The sequence below is a fragment of the Rhinatrema bivittatum genome, chromosome 11 (genome assembly GCF_901001135.1).
Source record: "Rhinatrema bivittatum chromosome 11, aRhiBiv1.1, whole genome shotgun sequence".
Classification (NCBI taxonomy): Eukaryota; Metazoa; Chordata; class Amphibia; order Gymnophiona; family Rhinatrematidae; genus Rhinatrema; species Rhinatrema bivittatum.
The window spans coordinates 63,106,433-63,124,318 of NC_042625.1; the positions used below are offsets into that span (position 1 = coordinate 63,106,433).

Consider the following 17,886-nt stretch of genomic DNA (forward strand, 5'->3'; position numbering starts at 1 on the left):
AGATGTGTTATGAGAAAATGGACTAGAAATTGAAAGAAATGGAAGACACTGAGCAGGGAAACAAGTTGTAGAGGACAATGATAAAGGGAACTGGGAGGGGATTAAAAGGATATAAAAGTGGTGAATGTAATCTGCTTTGATATACACTGAAGTGCTGAAAAGAGGACTATAAAATAAATAAATAAATAAATAAATAAATAAATACATGGGAAAGAAAAGATTGATAAGAAAAGGGGCAGAAGAAATGACTTTAAAGAAAAAAAGAGCCTAGACAGAATAATATATTAAAGAATACAGCGTAAGGGATGTACTCCCCGCGAAGCTACATATGTGGGAGTGGCATTCGTTTCTCAAAGTCACTTTGCATCCCACAGACACTTACTCTTCCACTTAGCATGGACGAAATCACTTTCCCCTGCATTAACAGGTTGTAACACACACCACATTCGTTCAGTGCAGGTAAAACCAGCTAGCGAACACAACATTGGCTTTGTGAATGCTACTGCCTTTGCAGACACCATAAAAGGAGCCAGAAGCAAATTAAGGTAAATCTTCCCCATAAAAAACAAACAAACATTCTCCCCTGTATAAAAAAAAAAAAAAAAAAAAATTCAAATATTTTAAAACCCCAACTGCAAAATCCTAAATGGTACTTCAATCCATTTTGTGGTTTGTCTGCTGAAATAAGATCACAGACAGATGAACGGACCATAAATCAGCCCATTGGGTATTCTTTACTTTACTTATTTGCAAATAAATGGCTGAAAAGAGAGAAGGAAATTTATGAAACGGAAGAACTTGGCATTAGAAAATGAAGTATAATAAACCGAGCCTGGAGAAATGCAGAGGAGAAGAGGTGAGGAAATACCGAGCTGTGCGATTAGAGAAAGTGGAAGGTGCTACAAAGGAAACAGAAAGAGAGAGAGAACAGGATAATAGCAACTTCAAGAGAGAAGTAAAGAAAAAAGGTGACAGAAGAGGCTCAGAGCACGACAGAAAAGCAGGGAGAGGGAGCGTATGTACGAGGCAGGTGCATATCTGTGAAAGTGCACTCATTCTGCCACACAGGAATTTGAAGCCTGTTCCTCTAATTTCAAATCTTTGTAACATCAATATTATAACTGCAATGCTAGCATAGAGCACTTGAGCGGACAGAGAGAGTCACAGAAGCTACCTGGCTTCTCCCCTCAGAGCCTCCATACTGTCCCCTCTCTCCCCAGTTCCTTTCCACAACCTCTTTTTCACACAAGCAGGCCGATGCGGCATTGGCGCACGTTAAATGGGCGCTCGTGATTGAGCGCCCAACTCCCTTAATCCACGCCGATCCAGCTCTCCTGGGCGCCTGATTTAAAATTTAAAAATCGGGTGCTGCAGTAAAAAGGAGGCGCTAGGGGAAACTGCGCATCCCTAGCGCCTCCTCGGCAGCGGGCACCAGGGTGAGGTGGCTGTCAGCCGGTTAGGAAAACGGGCGCTCAATTTTAGAGTGTCTGTTTTCCAAACCTGTGCACAGCCAAAGGTTAGGAAATGGATGCTCGTTAACTGAGCGTCCCTTTTCCTAAACCTGACTGCCGGCACCTTTTTATTTTTTGGGACATTTCTCATTTTTTTGTTCCCTCGACTTAATATCGCCACAATATTAAGTCAGAGGAAGTACAGAAAAGCAGTATTTTCTGTACACTATTTTGGCTCCTTCAAAATTAACACCTGCTCAGGGCTGGCGTTAATTTTGGGTAAAAATGTGCATGTCTGGTGCACTTTTTTTTTTTTTTTTTGCATGGGGGAATAGAGAATAGGCCTCATCAGCATACATTTGCATGTGATGAGCACTATTTCCTATGCACGCAATTGGACACGCTAACCCCCATTTTGCATCGGGGGTTATGGACGAGCGTCCAACCGCAGGTTTGAGCCGTGCGCTGCAGCCAGCACACAGTATTGCATTGGCCTGAAGGTGTTAATGGTAGCAACCTGAATTAACCAGCCCAGTCCTATGATTTCTGCTACCTCTGATCAGGAATTCAGGAGGAAGGGATGGGGAGGGGGAGAGAAGAGGGCAGGATTCAGTGTAAGGAGAAAGAATGCAGAGAGATAAAAAGGAGGTGTGGGGGATGGGGAGGGGATGAGGGGGAGAGGAGGTCTCAGCCAGAGGGGGGTCCTGTACTGCATGGCGTCCCCTTGTTTATTCAGATAACCAAGCCTGCAGGGCTCAGGCCTACAAAGATAAGGAGATTAGGGCGCTTTTGTCTTATTTGTTGAGGGATCCTCCAGCGCTGATCTTCTACTCTCAATGGTCCAACCAGAAGGTTATCTAAAGCCAGTAGACTTAACCTGAAGCTTCTCCCCAGTGGGACATTGTATGTACAAAGGGTGAAAGGCAGAGATAGTGCCTGGCGGTGGGGGTTGGTTAATGCCATGCTTATTAATTATCTGGCCCTCCTCATGCAGCTCCCACTGCAGTACTGTCTGTATTTGTTGCTTGCTGTTCCCATGTTAACGTTTTTTTTTACAAGCGTACAATGGTTCCTTTATAACAGCACTGCCGAACTTGTCAATCAGAAACTATATGTGGCTTGCCAGGGTCCCCAGTGTGTTTCTTTCACACTGTAGAATTTTTCAGACGACCTGATAATATATTTAAATATGAAGATTAAAATGAAGGGAGGGCTATGATGATGGGGTTTGGGGCCTGGTAGTTTCCTCCACCTTTTTGGGCTTCCAGCACAATCAGAACTGTTCTCTATTTGGCTATGGCACCATGATGAGCTTTTATTCTTAATCACTGGGTGGGGAATGTTCTTCCATTTTTATCTAAGCCCAGCTACTGCAGTGACAACTATTTTGGCTAAGAGTCACACGGTGTGGCTCCTTCTGGAACCTGGTCTGATTGCACAGAGTTTGACCACTAGGTGTCAGCACTGTTACTGCTCGGGACATCCTCCCCTCTTCCTGGCACAGTGAGTGCTGCCTCTGCAGAAGCCGGACTTGGGATTGGAACCTTGGTAGCTCACCTGGGGTAGCCTGCAGCCGCAATGTGCGTTTTGATGTGGTTCTTTGAGACACATTACAGCTGAAGTAACTCTGACTCACTGAAATGAGATCATTACTGCTGCCTAAAAATAGGCAGGTTGCCAACAAATGTAAGAACACCGATTCTTGTACCAGATTTAATTGGGAGCTATGCAGTGGCATAAGTTAAAATGCCAGGCTCCCAAGCACAAATTTCAAAGATGCCCCTCCCGCCCAAACCAGCCCAGGGGGAATATAGGGGGGGGGGGGGGGGGGGGGAGAAGAAATCTCGCTCTAAAGTTGAGGAGTCAGCTCTTCTCTAAATTCAGAGTCAGCCTGTGAGCCCCCGCGAGGGGCTTGCAGGCCAGTGTGAGGACAGCAACATTCGGAGTGCTGGCACATACAATCAGGCCTACTCCTGCCCCTCTCCCCATGGCTCCACGCCAGTTCCTCTCCATCTCCTACCCATGCATCTCCAGACCTCCCCTCACTGACTAGTCCTGGGCCTGGCAGGGATCTTCACCTTGCTGCAACAGGAGGGGAAAAAAAAAAAAATCAGGCAGGGCCTGCGAGCCTTGCAGTGGCCTCGCACCTCTCTTGGGTTTCCTTGGTAACAGGAAGCCTATGCAGAGAGGTGCAGCCACCCCAGAGCCTGTCGGTATGCCCCAGTGGGACCCCTGCTCTGATTTTCCTTCCTATTACTGTTGCTCATCTCCACCGGCCTTGAGCAACTGCTGCAGGGCCTCAGGCCACTGGGCCCCCTTCTTGCTTGATTTCATCCCTGCACTGCAGGGGCTGTTTAGATGTCACTTACTCCACTGGAGCCAGGATTTCCCTTCGTTAGAAACAAAAGACCTTATTCAGAAAGGACATTTTGCGCATTCTCTGCTTTTGGAAAAAAAAAAAAAGTGTTGAATAAGGTCCAAAGTTTGGTATAAGGGTGCTTGTTGTATAGAGAGACTATCAGATTTTTCTTTGACATTAAACTGATGGAGAGGCTGGCCACATGTAATGCAACCTGGTCCATCAGCTGGGTGACTGAAGGCTAGTTGTAAGCCTTCTCCTTACATGCAACCCGAAAGATGATTAAGGTAAGATGATTGCATACATTTTCACTAGATAATCTCCGAGAGCCATAATTAAGCATAAAAACAGTGGCTGCATTTCCGACAGCAGGGAAGCGTCCAAACCGACCTCTTTGGCTAAAGGTCTCCACTCCATCAGGATTAGGAATGGCCTAGTGGTTAGACACTGGACGAGTCACTTTATCTCCTGTTATCTCAGGTACCCAATTAGATTCTAAGCTCTTTGGGGGAAGGGAGATATCTAAGAAAATGCTGTAAAATACATGGAGCTCAAAGGTGGTCTACAAATATAAACATATAAAACAATCACAAATCCCACAGTCACTTTGGCATTCCTAGCACAAGTTTTTTTTTCACAGGCTCAGAACAGGGAAGCCCTTATTAGATGGTCGAGGAAGTTCATCATATTTTAAGTGCTACTCCTACCGAAAATCCTGCAGATGCAGCAAAACATACAGTATGTGTTCCACCTGCATGGGTGTCTGTAGGAGAACAGAAAGGCATTACGAGTTTTATATTCAGCAGGCCAGTGGTTGGTAAAGTTACCGGGATATTTTGCACAACATACTCAGAATGTTCCACTGAATATATCCAATTAAAGTTATCTAGCTAAATTGATTCAGGTAACTTTAGGGCAGCTGTTTGTTTTTTTTTTCAGCCAGAGTTATCTGGCTAATATTGTACGGGCAGCGCTGAACATCAGAGCGAAACCATGGCCCAGGAATGTCCCCCAGCGCCAGCTTTTTGTCAAGAGGATGGATTTGGTTTGCTGCTTGCCCTAGGCACAGATTCGGTTCCTCTGCCACACTGATCCCCATCACCACCACACTATGCACGGCACCTTCTGACCTCAGGTCCAGCGGCGATCCTCCCGGCACAGTGAGCGCAGGAACACTAAGCCTTTGTTCACAGGCTTTGCCCTCCCCACACTGAAGCCCAGAGAAGCAGGGCCTGTGAGCACTGGCCTGGTCCTGTGCTCACTGCACTTTGAGGATCACCGCTGGAGCTGAGGGGGAAGAGGCAGTGGCAGGGCAGGATTATGAGGTGGAGAGGCCAAGAATTTCGCCATGCCCCAAATTTGCTAGGCTAGGCACAGGCCTAATAGGTCTGTGTATAAATCCAGGCCTTCTCTTTGTAGACAGTAAATTTTCTGGGTGTAACAACTTATCTGGACAAAATTTAGCTTTGGGTGCAAGGGAATTTTTCAAATCTCAGGTTTTATCCTAGTTTCTCCAAAATTTACTCCGACATAAGCCTTTGAATATCAGCCTCTAAGGAGCCTTTTCCCTGTTTTGTTTGGGGTTTTTTTTTAGACCATGATGTGCCCTCTGCTGAGTGGAAAAAATCCCCCACAAGACAGGCTGGAGATGAGGGCAGAAGCATACATCTGTTCCAGAGTATTTCCAAACATGCAGGTTCATAATCTGACACATGCATGCTCATTGTATTCTCATTGCCCCATTCTTCCCCCCCTCCCATCACACAGATAGCTTTGTGACAGAGCAGTGTGGCTGATAGGACATGGTGATAGATCTGCCTTGGACACACTCCACAATAGCTCTTCGACACTCTATTACTCAGCGATTGTCTGGCGGTTCTGCCCAGCCGGGCCCCCGCGTGCCACCGCTGATAATGGCAGAGGAACAAAGATGGCAGCTGCTTTGTGGAGGAAAAAAAAAAAAAAACAGATTTGTGGCAAGTAGAGATAAATCCAGGCAGAAAGGGAATGGGGAAGAGAAAAGGACAAGAAAGGCAGAGAGCCTGCAAGAGAAAAGAAAGAGAAGGGGGTGGGTGTCAGACTTGGGGAGCGCTATGCAACTCAGATCTCTGCAGCAAAAGAAGAACAAAAAAAAAAACAACCCCTTAACACTGCTGCATAGTGAAAGTCTCGTCTTTTAAAAGTTGCCAGAGTCAGATAAACATTAACCCACAAAATGGGATATCAGCATGGATACATCTGAATCCGTGCCAGAGGGGGACGTATACTGTGCACAAACAACTTGCAATTACATCTGCGTACTGCGAGTGTGCTGTTCTACAGTGTGCGACTGTTGTGTGTACCTAATCTGGTGCCATGCAGTATAGTCTACGATTGTGTGTACAAGTGTATGCACGTGTGTGTTGAAATCTATGGTAGAAAGAGCATACGGGGGAAACAGTCAGTAAGGTGCCTAACTGCAAAGATCTGTGTACTTTTACAAACTGCATAGAACCGCATGCACCGAGCAAATATCCACAACTATCCTACCTCAATGTTCTTATATTCACATGCTTACATACTCTCACACACAGGCACTCTCTCTTTCACACACACAGTCATGCTAAGTCTCCTGCATTGGCCAAAGAAAAGAAGAACCTTGCCACCGAAAATTTAAACATGACCTAAAAACATGGCCGTTTAGAAAAGCCTTCCTTTGAAGGATGGGAATCATGCAATTACATACTTCACTGCTCAACCTATTCCTGATTCCTCTATTCTACCTTGCCTTTCCCTTTCCACTCTGACATGGGGGGGGGGGGGGGGGGGAGGGAGGAATAAGAGAGTCAGACCAGCAGTGAGGGTCTGACTCCCTTTCCCCCCCCCACTATGATTCCCCCTTTCCCTTACCCTCCTCTTCCTTAGAAATAACTCCCTTCAAGACAGACTTTAGTTAATATAAATAAATATTGTTACACATATGTATTTGATATGTATACTCCTAGTTCTTCTGTTAAATTAGCACTTTGCTTTTTCCACTTATTTTCATTGTAAAGCCTTTGGCTGAATTACTGTTTGCTGTAAACCGAGGTGATGTGCATTACGTGCCGTGGTATATAAAAAACTATAAATAAATAAATAAGGAAGCATCTTATAGGCCTTGCAGGCCCAAAGGAGGAGGCTGGTGCTATTGGTGGATTCTGGAGAAGGGGGAGAGAATGAGTGAGTATGTTTAAAAAAAAAAATAAAAAATAGTGTGCATGTGTACAAGTGAAAGTAAGCAAGTGAGTGTATTAGAGAAAGTGAACATGAGCACGTGTGACTATTAGAGCATGTGGGCGAGAACGAGTGTGTGAGACAGAGGAGGAAGGTTGTGTGTAAATACCCCTATTCCCCCTGTTAATCTATGACAATCTTAGGATCATCGGAACATGGGAAAGCAAAGGTTCACTGGCATCCTTAACGGGGATCCCAGTGGGGCCCGATTATATCTTTTTTCCAGAAAGTTGAAAGGGAGGGCTGTATTAGCCCACCACAGTCGGCAAAGTAGCTGATTAGAGATAATAAAGGAACACTTCGGTAACCTGCACAAATGCAAGGTAGTGCCATAGTATTTGCAGTGGATTTTGCGAGACTACATGGGCCGTTTCTCCTTGAGGCTTCGCTTAGTGCTTACACAGTGCCAAGGGTTTACCATGGCACAAATGATTGAGGAAAGATTTATCTTGAAACACCATTCCAGAGTCCTGTTATTGGCACTTAAGAAGAGCAGAGGATAGAGAATGCCTAGGACCTTGGAAAAGTATATCCTTTCCCCCCAACAGAGGACAGGTCTAGGACTTAGCCTTGGTGCTGAGTGTGGGTTAGAGTTGCAAACACAGTTTATGTAAATACATTCTTTTGTCTAATGTCTCCCTCCATTCCCCACCATCTGGAGAAAACCAGAAATTATTCCACACCCACTTTCCCCATTTACTGCGGTCTTAAATAGCTGACCTGCAATATTATGAATAAAACAGGACATCATAGTAGAAAACAAGTACAACTCCCAGCACTGCCATCTTTTATCCCAGGAGAGAAAAGATGAGGAGCTTTCTAACAGGCCGATACAGTACAGCGTGCGCACTGTTAGCCCAGGTTGGCGTTAATTTCTGCCGGCGCCGGGGAAGTGTACAGAAAAGCAGAAAAAACTGCTTTTCTGTACACTCTCCGACTTAATATAGCGATATTAAGTCAGAGGCCCCAAAAGTAAAAAAAAAAAAAAAAAGTAAAAATCGGCCTGCAGGTCGGAAGATGGACGCTCAATTTTGCCGGCGTCCGTTTTCTGAACCCGTGGCTGTCAGCGGGTTTGAGAACCAACGCCGGCAAAATTGAGCTTTGGCTGTCAAACCCGCTGACAGCCGCCGCTCCTTTTACCGCAGGCCCTAATTTGCATAGGCCACCCTCCTGAATCGTGCGCCCAAGAGAGTGGCCTGTGTGCATGCCGGGAGAGCAGGCACTTGCCCGCTCTCCCACGCGTTTTTCTGTATCTGCCTGTAAGAGTGATGTCTTAGCATTATATTGATGATGGAGAAGCAATTACCCCCTTAGCATTCCAGAAATGGAGAACCAAAATTTGAACCACAAATCAAAACCACATCTAACAACTAGTCAACATGGGATAGCCAGTGTCACATGCTAGGGAGGGTTCAATCACATGGGCTGGGCAAAAGCCTACCAACATAATTTCTGCATTGCTGAATTAACTAATCATTTTTATAGTGCTACTATTTATTTAGCTCACCCCTTTCCATGGCAGCTCAAGGCAAGTTACATTCAGATACTGTAGATATTTCCCTGTCCCCAGAAGGTTTACTATCCAAAGACTGATGCAGTTAACACACTGGTTAAAAAACAAACAAACATTTCCCAATGCAGTAAGCTAATGGTCTGCTAAAAGCATTGCGAGTTTAAAAAGTGTGCAGATTGGAAATGTGCACAGGCTGAATACACATTTTAAACTGGGGGGGGGGGGCCTTTCAGCCATTATTTATGTGCACAAAAATGCTTTCAGTGCAGAAATGATGTACTGTGCCCTCAAAGCATATTTATGTGCCGAAAACATGCTGTGTACACAGCATGTTTTCCGCACTTAAATCCCAATTACCCATTCTAGTGTCAAAATTTCAGCTTCTGTCCATAGGCTGACAAGTGCAGGAAGCTTTATTTCACCTCTGACCAGGAGTAAAATTCTCGAGTTAAGCCAGTGCCCCTCTCTGCACTGGAGGGGTAATAGTTAATGCCTTCATTTGCATGGGATTTTCATACAAAGCGGCTAAGCAGAATGCAGTTTTATGTGCACAAATCTCCTTGCTGCATTGGTAGGGTGCATTTATGAACAAACAAACAATGTGCACACAACTGAGGGTAAAACATGCCCTCCCCTGAATGCACCTTATTGCATCATCCCCTAGGTTGAAGGAGCATCAGTGGGGTTTGAACCCTGCTTCTCTAACCACCAGGCTACTCCTCCACTTCTACTAGCCATATGCAGTGCTGTACAGATACACATAAGACAGTCCCCCTGCTCTGTGGCGCAATACAGACAAGACAAATAAGAGGTTTCAGGAAAATTATTTATTTTTTGAGCCTCCAGCTCGATCAGAACCAGGTATGGCATACTGGCACTTGAACCCTTTCTGCAAATGTATATTTGCTCTCCCCCCCATGTACCTAATTTGGTCATTGCAGTGAAAGTCCTGAGCCAGAACTGCAGTCTGGTCTCTAGGTGTCACCCCTGAGTGAAGACTTCCTCTCCCTGCCTGCCACCCCCAGGGACTGTGAATGCTGCCTCTATACCTGGCCCAGGGATTGGAAGATCTGATTTGGGGGATCAAACTGGATTCAGTACTGCCACTCAGCCGGCCCAGGAAAAGTTAAGGTTAAAAACCTACAAAGCTAGGAGCAGGGATAGCCATGATTTAAGACCTCAAAGCAAAGCGAAAGCGCAGCAGCACTCTGTTCTGTTCAAGCTCTTTTTTTGTGTACCACGTGCACGTCTGCTTTCAGAGCCCTGTCATCATTAAATTCAGGTGAAAAACAGGTAGCTCTGTGTCCTCTGGGACAGGCTGAGCCAGTCCTGGTGTTACCTTACTGCACCCATGGACCAGATCTCGCTGCTCATTTTAATGTAAATACTGCTGGAATAGTGACAGGCTACTTATGAACCATACTCCGTCACATGAGATATTGCGCACAGGGCTCTTCAGATATCTTTAGCAAAAATAATTTAGCTAGAAGTTAAGACAAACCATTGGCTTCTGATATGTATTTTCTACCTGAGCAGAAATAAGTGCTTTAAAAACTCCTCCTAGCTAGCCATACCCTATTAAGGATCTACATAAATTGTGCTGGTTGCTGTTGTCTCACACAGCTTGCAAAGCCAGCAAGTCCAGCATATACGGACAGGAAGAGGTCAAAAGGGCATTTATGAAAGAATGGGGGTACAGTGGGGTGGGCAGCAGATAGAAAGGAGGATTGGACACTGGGATAGAATATTCAGATTTACAAACTGGATTAATCTTTTCTTTAAAAGGGAGGGGTGATGAGGAACAATAAGATCCGGGTCAATTTCTGGGTTGGGAAAGGTCTGAGCAGATTTTATCTGGCAAAACAGATACAATAATAGCAATAATAATAATAATAATAATAATAATAATAAAAACAAAACAAAAAGCTTTAAAGGGCCAGCTGCAATATGGTTCACACTCAGAAAGGAGCAGCTTTTCCCAGGAGTAGGAAGATTAGAATAAAATGTAAAAATATTCCATTTGCAGTTGCTGGAGCATGGAAACCCACTACAGAGCCTGTGCCCCTTATCCCCTAAGTATGGCCAGCAGGTGAAAGAGACACAAAGGAGAAACAGAAAACAGGAGAGTGAAAGAGAGACGTGCAGTGAGGACAAGACAAAGATGAGATGGGGAGGGAGGAACACAGAAGCAGCAGCAAGATGGAGTGAGACAAGGGGGAAGACTGAGACACAGCAAGATGAGGGGGATGGCAGGCCTGGATTTAGGCATAGGCAACTGCTTAGGGTGCAAATTCTGAAGGCACCAAATATTCAGGACACAGCAGAGCTTGCTTCTGCTTGCTTTAAGGCCCATGTGCCGGCAGAACTTCAAAAGGACAGTAGCATGGCCTATGGTTCCAAAATCTTAAATCTGGCCCTGGATGGAAGGCAGAGACATAAGAGTGAGGTAGCAACAAGACAGAGCAAGCCAGAGAGAAGAGAGATACAGGGGGAAAAGTCAGCAAACAGACAGAGAGGAAGAGACAGTAAGAGAGCACTTACCTTGGATCTGCTACATCAGGATAAGAATCAATTCCTTTTTACCATTTATCCTTCTGTTAGTGCTATATTCCTAACAGTTACATTTCAATAAGTTTGTGAGTTAATTCATTTGCTTATTATTTTTTATCATGTAGTCGTGTGCTGTATGTTAGTTATCATCTCATTGCTGGGATAGTGCTATGCATGTCTTGTAGTGCTTTAGAAATAAGTAGTAGTAGTAGTAGTAGTAGTAGTAGTGCTTTGAGACATTCCTATATTGGCTTGAAATTCAGTCTAATCTGTTCAAAACTAGAACTTAGGAGGAAATTATTTCTTCCAACCCTGCCCATGGCAAACCGTGCCCTCTAAGAGGGTAGTTTTCAAAGGAAACTCGCCACCTAAGGATGTAGCCTGCAAAATTCCCCAGGATGAAAACTGCCCTCCCACACACACACAGCAGCTAGCTTCTCCGGGCAGCTTCGTTTACAGGCTCTAAATGTAGGCATTCTTGAGGCTGTAACAAGGAGATAACTGGGACTACAATCTTCCACAGAGCTAGCTGGCGTGAAGCATGCGGGTACTTTTTGTACTACTTTGGGATATTCCAGAGATGCTCTGTAACAAGGTCTGGAAGCAGGAAGAAGAAAAAGGACACCCTCCCCCCAGCTTCCCCTCCATGTCAATCAGTCTGTCCCACTCTCTCTCTCTCTCTTCTCCATGCAGCTTCATACTCCTTTTCCTTTGCACCATTCCCCCTCTTACCCTAAGCCCCCGCAAGAAAAAACACCTGTGTAAGCACAGGGGAGTCCAGGGCATTTCTCCTGAGAAAACATGCAGTTTTCTGATCCCTAAGATGCACAATTCATATGCTTATTTGCCACAAAGTATTAGGGACCCCATGCAAACTATCAGGGCTGCTACATCTGCAGAAAAGAGAATACAATCACTGGATAAAGCATTAGCTAATCAAATTCAGCCCGTTCCATCCTGCACATTTTCTCCAAGTCATAATAGTCCCAGACAAGTTATTCCCTGTTGGTTAGAGAAGTAATGCTCTCATTTCAGTCCCCGTTTTCTTGCCTCCCCTCTCTCTGGTGTCTCTGTCCTCCGTTCTTCTCTTTCCTCAGCATTGTGCTTCTGTTCCTTTTTGTCACTCCTTTCACTCTGCTCTATACCCTCTCTCCTCTCCATGTAGCTCCTCTGTCCTTTCCTGAATCTCTTTCCTGTGCTTTCTCCCTTCTGTAAATGCTATCCGCTCCTCCTTCACTCTCTTCCCTCCACCTATACTGTCTCTCCCCCCCCCCCCACCTTCTTCAGAGTGTCTTCCCCTTCACCTATCCTCCCTCTTCCTTTTGTGCTCATGCACCCCTTCTTTGCTCTCTCCCCATGGTTTTCTTTCTCTGTCCCCCTCACCTTGCATGCTCTTCCTTTCCTTTGTCCTGTGCTTGAACTGCTTGCCTCCCCTTGTGCTTTCCCTCTCTCACCCCCTTGTGTGCTAGGTCACTCTACCCTTCCTCTCTTCCTGTGTACCCTCTCTCCTCCTGCTGGCTTGTCTTTCCCCTCCCTCCACCTCCTGCGCTCTTTATTTTTGGGGGGGAAAGAGCCAGGAGATTACTGTGTGCCTTTCCCCGCAGCAGCCACATCCACCTTTAAAAACACAAAATCCCTCCATCCCCGCTCTCTCACATAGAAGCTGTCTGGAGAGATAGCAGGCTAGGAGGAAAAGGTGAGCTGGGGAGAAAGCAAGAAGCACAATGGAATCAAGTGTGGGAACCTAGGGAAGGAAAGGGCTATAGATGGAAAAAAAAAACCAACCCAAATCAAGTCTGCCCATTCCCCCCCTCCTGCTGCAATACAGACCTTGTCCAGTCTCCATCTTTTGCCTCCCTTTCTATAGCTAAGGATTCACCAGGCTTATCTCATACTGTCTTGAATTCTGTTACTGTTTTTTTTGCTTCCACCACCCCTGCTGGGAGGCTGAGCCTGAAGGAGCATTTCCTTATGTGTACCCCACTTTCAGCCTCACATCCCCCCCCCCCCCACCCCCTCCATATTCTTCACTTCTATGAAAAAAAAAAAAAAAGCTTGCTTCTTGTGCAATATTAACACTTCTGAGCTATCTGAATGCCTCTATCATATCCCCCCACAACCCTCCTGTCCTCTAGGGTATGTGTATTTAGGTCCCTGTTAGTATCACAGCGTGGAATCTGCTCTTATTTTGGTAGGCCTCCTTTGGACAGTCCCTCTTCTATCTATAGCTTTTTGGAGATGTGGCTACCAGGTATGACAGACGTGTGAATTTGTACACGTTGTCACATGTGGGTGTGTGTGTAATATGACTTGTATGTGTCATGCTGTCTACTCCTGGTGCCTGTACTGCATTGTGTTGCTTTGTTACAGAGAAGCTACAAAACTATAGTAGCAAGCACGTTAAATAGTTATTATCAGAAAACTAGAAGTCATCAGTATCAGAACAACAATAGCGTGCACATATTTTCATACATCCAGCGTATCTTTATTTGGTGGGAATAAGCTGCACACTTCATTGCCCTAGCCCTGGGACCCGGAGTCCTGGGTTCTTTATTTTTTTTTTTTGGACTACCTATAGCAGTGCGCCCCGGCACTGCAGGACTTTGCTGGGAGTATTATTCTCTCTCTCTCTCTCTCACTTGCTTGCTCCTCCTAGCCTTATCGTGGATTGTCTTCCTGTAGTAGAAGAGATAAAGGTAATTCTTATGGACACTTCTCTAGTGACAGCACAGAGTCCCCTCCCCCCAGCATCTTCCTGGCCCATCCAGATAAAGGGTGAGGACCAGGCACATGTCATTTTCTTTGTGGGAAATCAATATTCAGCAAAGTTTATCTGCCCAACATAGCAGGGAACGCTAATTTCAGTCACGTCAGTTGCTTTGATGAATGCTCATAATGCCGAGGGTGTGAGAACAAGATAAAAGAATTACAGCATTAAAAAAACCAACACAGACATACACACATACACTCATTTACACAAGCAGTAGCACAGAAACACAGCAGAAATATTCTACCTCAGCGGCCACTTTATTTACTGAATGTGTATATACCATATGATATAAATGCACTGATTTATACAGCCAGTGCTACACACAGCACAGATATTCCACATCAGCAGTCACATGCTATACTGAGCAAAGAGTGCACGCTTATTTAATCCCAGCAAAAATATATAGCCCATTCCATACAGAATACATATGCAATAACTAAGGATGTGCATGAGAAAACATTTTGTTTCTCTTCAACTTTATTTTTTTTCCCCCGTATTGTTTCTGGATATAATTATTGCCTTTCCAAATTCAAACTCAAGGCAAGTTACTATCAGGTACTTCCTTGTCCCCAGAGGGCTCACAATCTAAATTTATACCTGAGGTAATAAAGGGTGAAGTGACTTGCCCAAGGTCACAAGGAGCATCAATAGGAGACGCTGGATTTAAATCCTGGCTCCCGTTTCTCAGCCTGCTGCTCTAACCACTCCTCCACTTTCAGGGGCCAATGAAGTAAGACGCGCACTAAAAACAGGTGCTCATATTGAGTTCCCGTTCTCCTAATGCGCATGTGCAGCCACATCCCCTGGGCGCCCGATGCAGTATTTAAATGAGGGGCTGCGTAAAAAAAAAGTGTGCTAAAGGAAAATTGCGCATCCGTAGTACTTCAATATGAGCGTCTGTTTTTCTCCTGCTTCTTCAGGCCGATTTTTTTGTTATTTTGCTGATGTTGCTGAAGTGTCTTATATTAAGCACCCCTTGCTATGGGCATCTAAATTGTGCGGTCATAAGAAAAAAAAATTTTTTTTTTTTTAATTAAGCCACTATACATTTATTTTTCTCCACAACAAGCAGTAAATTAAAGTGTCACAATGATATATATATATATATATATATATATATATATAGGGTGCATGTTTTGGGAACGCTAATCTTACTGCATAGCACACCCAATCATTGTGTTAACCCATGTGCTAGGCTGGGCGCACTTTATTGCACTGGCTCCCATGTGTTTTAGCATGCACACACAACTCAGTGACATTGCAGAAATGCACAAATCTGGACACATACAGCTCAGCGATAGAACACACACAAATACAAAGCTCTTATACCCAACACGCAGAACATTAGACATATTTCCAACATTTCCCATTCCCTCACGTTTATAGACAACACATGCCTTGTGTACCCAATTAAGTACCATATACAGCACCAATATACATCTCTCACAGTGTATATAAAGCAAACGTGTGCCATATGGCATGCCTGAAAATTCACATAGGTACACACAAGTATGCACATATCATACTGATTCATAGATAGCACATGCAGACAAATGAAAAACTTGCACACTCCAATACACTCAAGAGATTTACATATTACCCCACACTGGTGAGATCCGATTTTCAACATCGCTGTCATGTTACAAGTGAGGGGACACATTTATTTATTTATTTATACACCAATCAGATCAATTTTGGGCAGCCTAAACTGTAAGATCGTTTTCAACCCTCGTGTGAGGCCATTTATGACACTGTACATGGCTACTCCCAGCTGCTGAGAGCAACTGCAGGAAAGTAGCAGAAACAATTTCCAGAATAGCGACTCTCAAGACGGATATTTTGGAGAGTTTTGCACTTTGCTTGCTGTGTATGATTCCTAAATACTGTCCAGTATAGAAAGACCATGGCTCGCCTTTGAAAGTGCTATTTATGGCTCAGATCTGTGCTGGCCACCACTTGCTCACGCTCCCTTTAAGTCACTGAGGTACTTCCTCTGTAGGCTGCTAAATGTAGAAGCACAGGCTGGGGGGGGAGAACATATTATCGTCTTCTCGCTCAGTTATGAAGCGGACGTGTCTCGAAAGCAGCAGGCGGCGAGCGACAGAGACACCTAATTGCAGATCGTTTTCTGAATGCAACCCGCTGTGCAAGGCAATGCCCTGGAACTAATGCACCCCTCACCCCCCACCCCGAAAGCGCGGCCGATTACACGCCACTCAGTGGCATCAGGACACGTGGCGGGCCACTCGCTTCCGGAAGGTTCTGGTTCCAAGCGCACTTGACGCAAGTGGAAACAGAAACATCATTCCAGTACGTGCCTTCTGATCCAACTTGCCAAGTGAGGGTTTCGGGTTGCCATTTTTCAGGAAGGTGGCTTGTAACTGTCCCACCATAGTGTATAGAACGGGAGTCTATTCTGAAGGGAGGGGGGGATGCTCTCTAGTGCAAGGTTCATAGTGCGCTGTCACAATTCTGATTGGATAACAAGCTATGTAAATCGTTAGAAAACAGTCGGCCAATCAGACTGCCTCTTATACTTGTATGCAGCATATGGTTATTTGGTCAGGGGAACATCCCTCATACAATGCCCGTTTAAGTGTGGCATTGGCAGTTCCAATTTTTGAAAAATTAATAGAACGCACCTACAAATGTGAAATGCATATTCAGGTTATATGAAGTCTGGGTGTTTTCTCTTATAAGACATGCTTTGATGAGACATGGATGCAATAACAGTTCTCTTACACTGTAAGAGATGTCTCAGTGCGCCCTTTAACGTGGAAGTTGTTATTAGTGTTGTTAACAATTAATAACTTACGTTTTTACAAATCCGTTCATGACCAAGGTGGAATTATCAGCCTCTGCCTGACACAGACCGCGCTTTCAGAGGTCACTCGGCGCCTGATTCTCGCCACATCTTTCTGAATATTTTTCCTCCTGATTTTGGTCTGCTTTCCCTTTTATCTCCTCTGCTGAATTCTACATGAATACGAGCACCTGTGTGCAAGCGTGACCTTACCTGCCCCGACTAAATTAATGTTGCATCGGCGTAGATAATTCAAAAGCCATAAGAAGATAATAAAAAAAAAAAAAAAATAGGGAGAGAGATAAAAAGAGGAATCTGGAGTCGGTGTTTGTATATTCCCTTATCTAACCTTTGCCAGGCCCCAGCGGGGAGTTAAATCCCACGGCGGCTGAAAAGAACGCTTCGGCGCCCGCCTTCCTCGCTCGAGCACGAGAGCCTCGGCCTGGAAACAGAAGCCGGCCTCGCCCCTCCCATTCACATCCAATTCAAAGCCCGCACCTGCATTTTCCCACAGGGTCACATTGGCTTATTTTATGGAATAAAGCTCACACAGCAAGAACGGTTTCAAGCCGGCGAAGGGTGAACATAAAATCTTCGGGGGTGAATAAAAAAAAAAACCAACAACAAACCAACCTAGGTTTCTCTTGGTTTCCTGCTTTTCTTCTCTGTGTCTCTTTTTTCTCGTTCTGTCTCCTTTCTTCCGCTGCTTCCCCCTCCCTCTGTCTTCTGTCCCTTTTCTCTTTCCCGCTCTCAATCTGGCTGCTTTTCTCTCTTTTAGGACACTTTTCAAAGCAAGGCAGTTCCCTGGTGCCTTGCAGCGCGCGTACCCGTCTGCTATGGGGGGGGGAAACAAAGTAGGCACGAGGATTGCATCTTGAAATCTTCACCTGCCCTTTAGCGTGTGTACCTGGTATTTGCTGCAAAGCAGGTGCAGCACGGTCCCTGCTGGCCCCAAATTTTAGAGGGAAACACTGTCAGACGTTTCCCTTTTAAAATGCACTTGCAGGTCCACAGTACAAAGTACCTCCTGCCTGCAAGCTCCCATCTACCACGCTCTCTCCTTTTGTCTCTTGCACGATGTCATTCTCTTGGAGACCCAGATAGTTTATTGAATTTTATTTAGCTCACGCCTTTTCATTGGTAGCTCAGGCGAGTTATATTCATGTACCGTATATCTCCCTGTAC

General features: G+C 45.1%; 1 long non-coding RNA gene across 1 annotated transcript in view; it reads right to left on the reverse strand.

The window, feature by feature from the left end:
• Positions 1 to 17,185, reverse strand: part of LOC115073496 — a 119,473-nt gene extending 102,288 nt beyond the window's left edge. The window contains exon 1 of the long non-coding RNA XR_003852030.1: positions 17,051 to 17,185. This is a non-coding gene — a long non-coding RNA (uncharacterized LOC115073496). The remainder of the gene's footprint in view (positions 1 to 17,050) is intronic.
• Between the last annotated feature and the right edge of the window lie 701 nt (positions 17,186 to 17,886).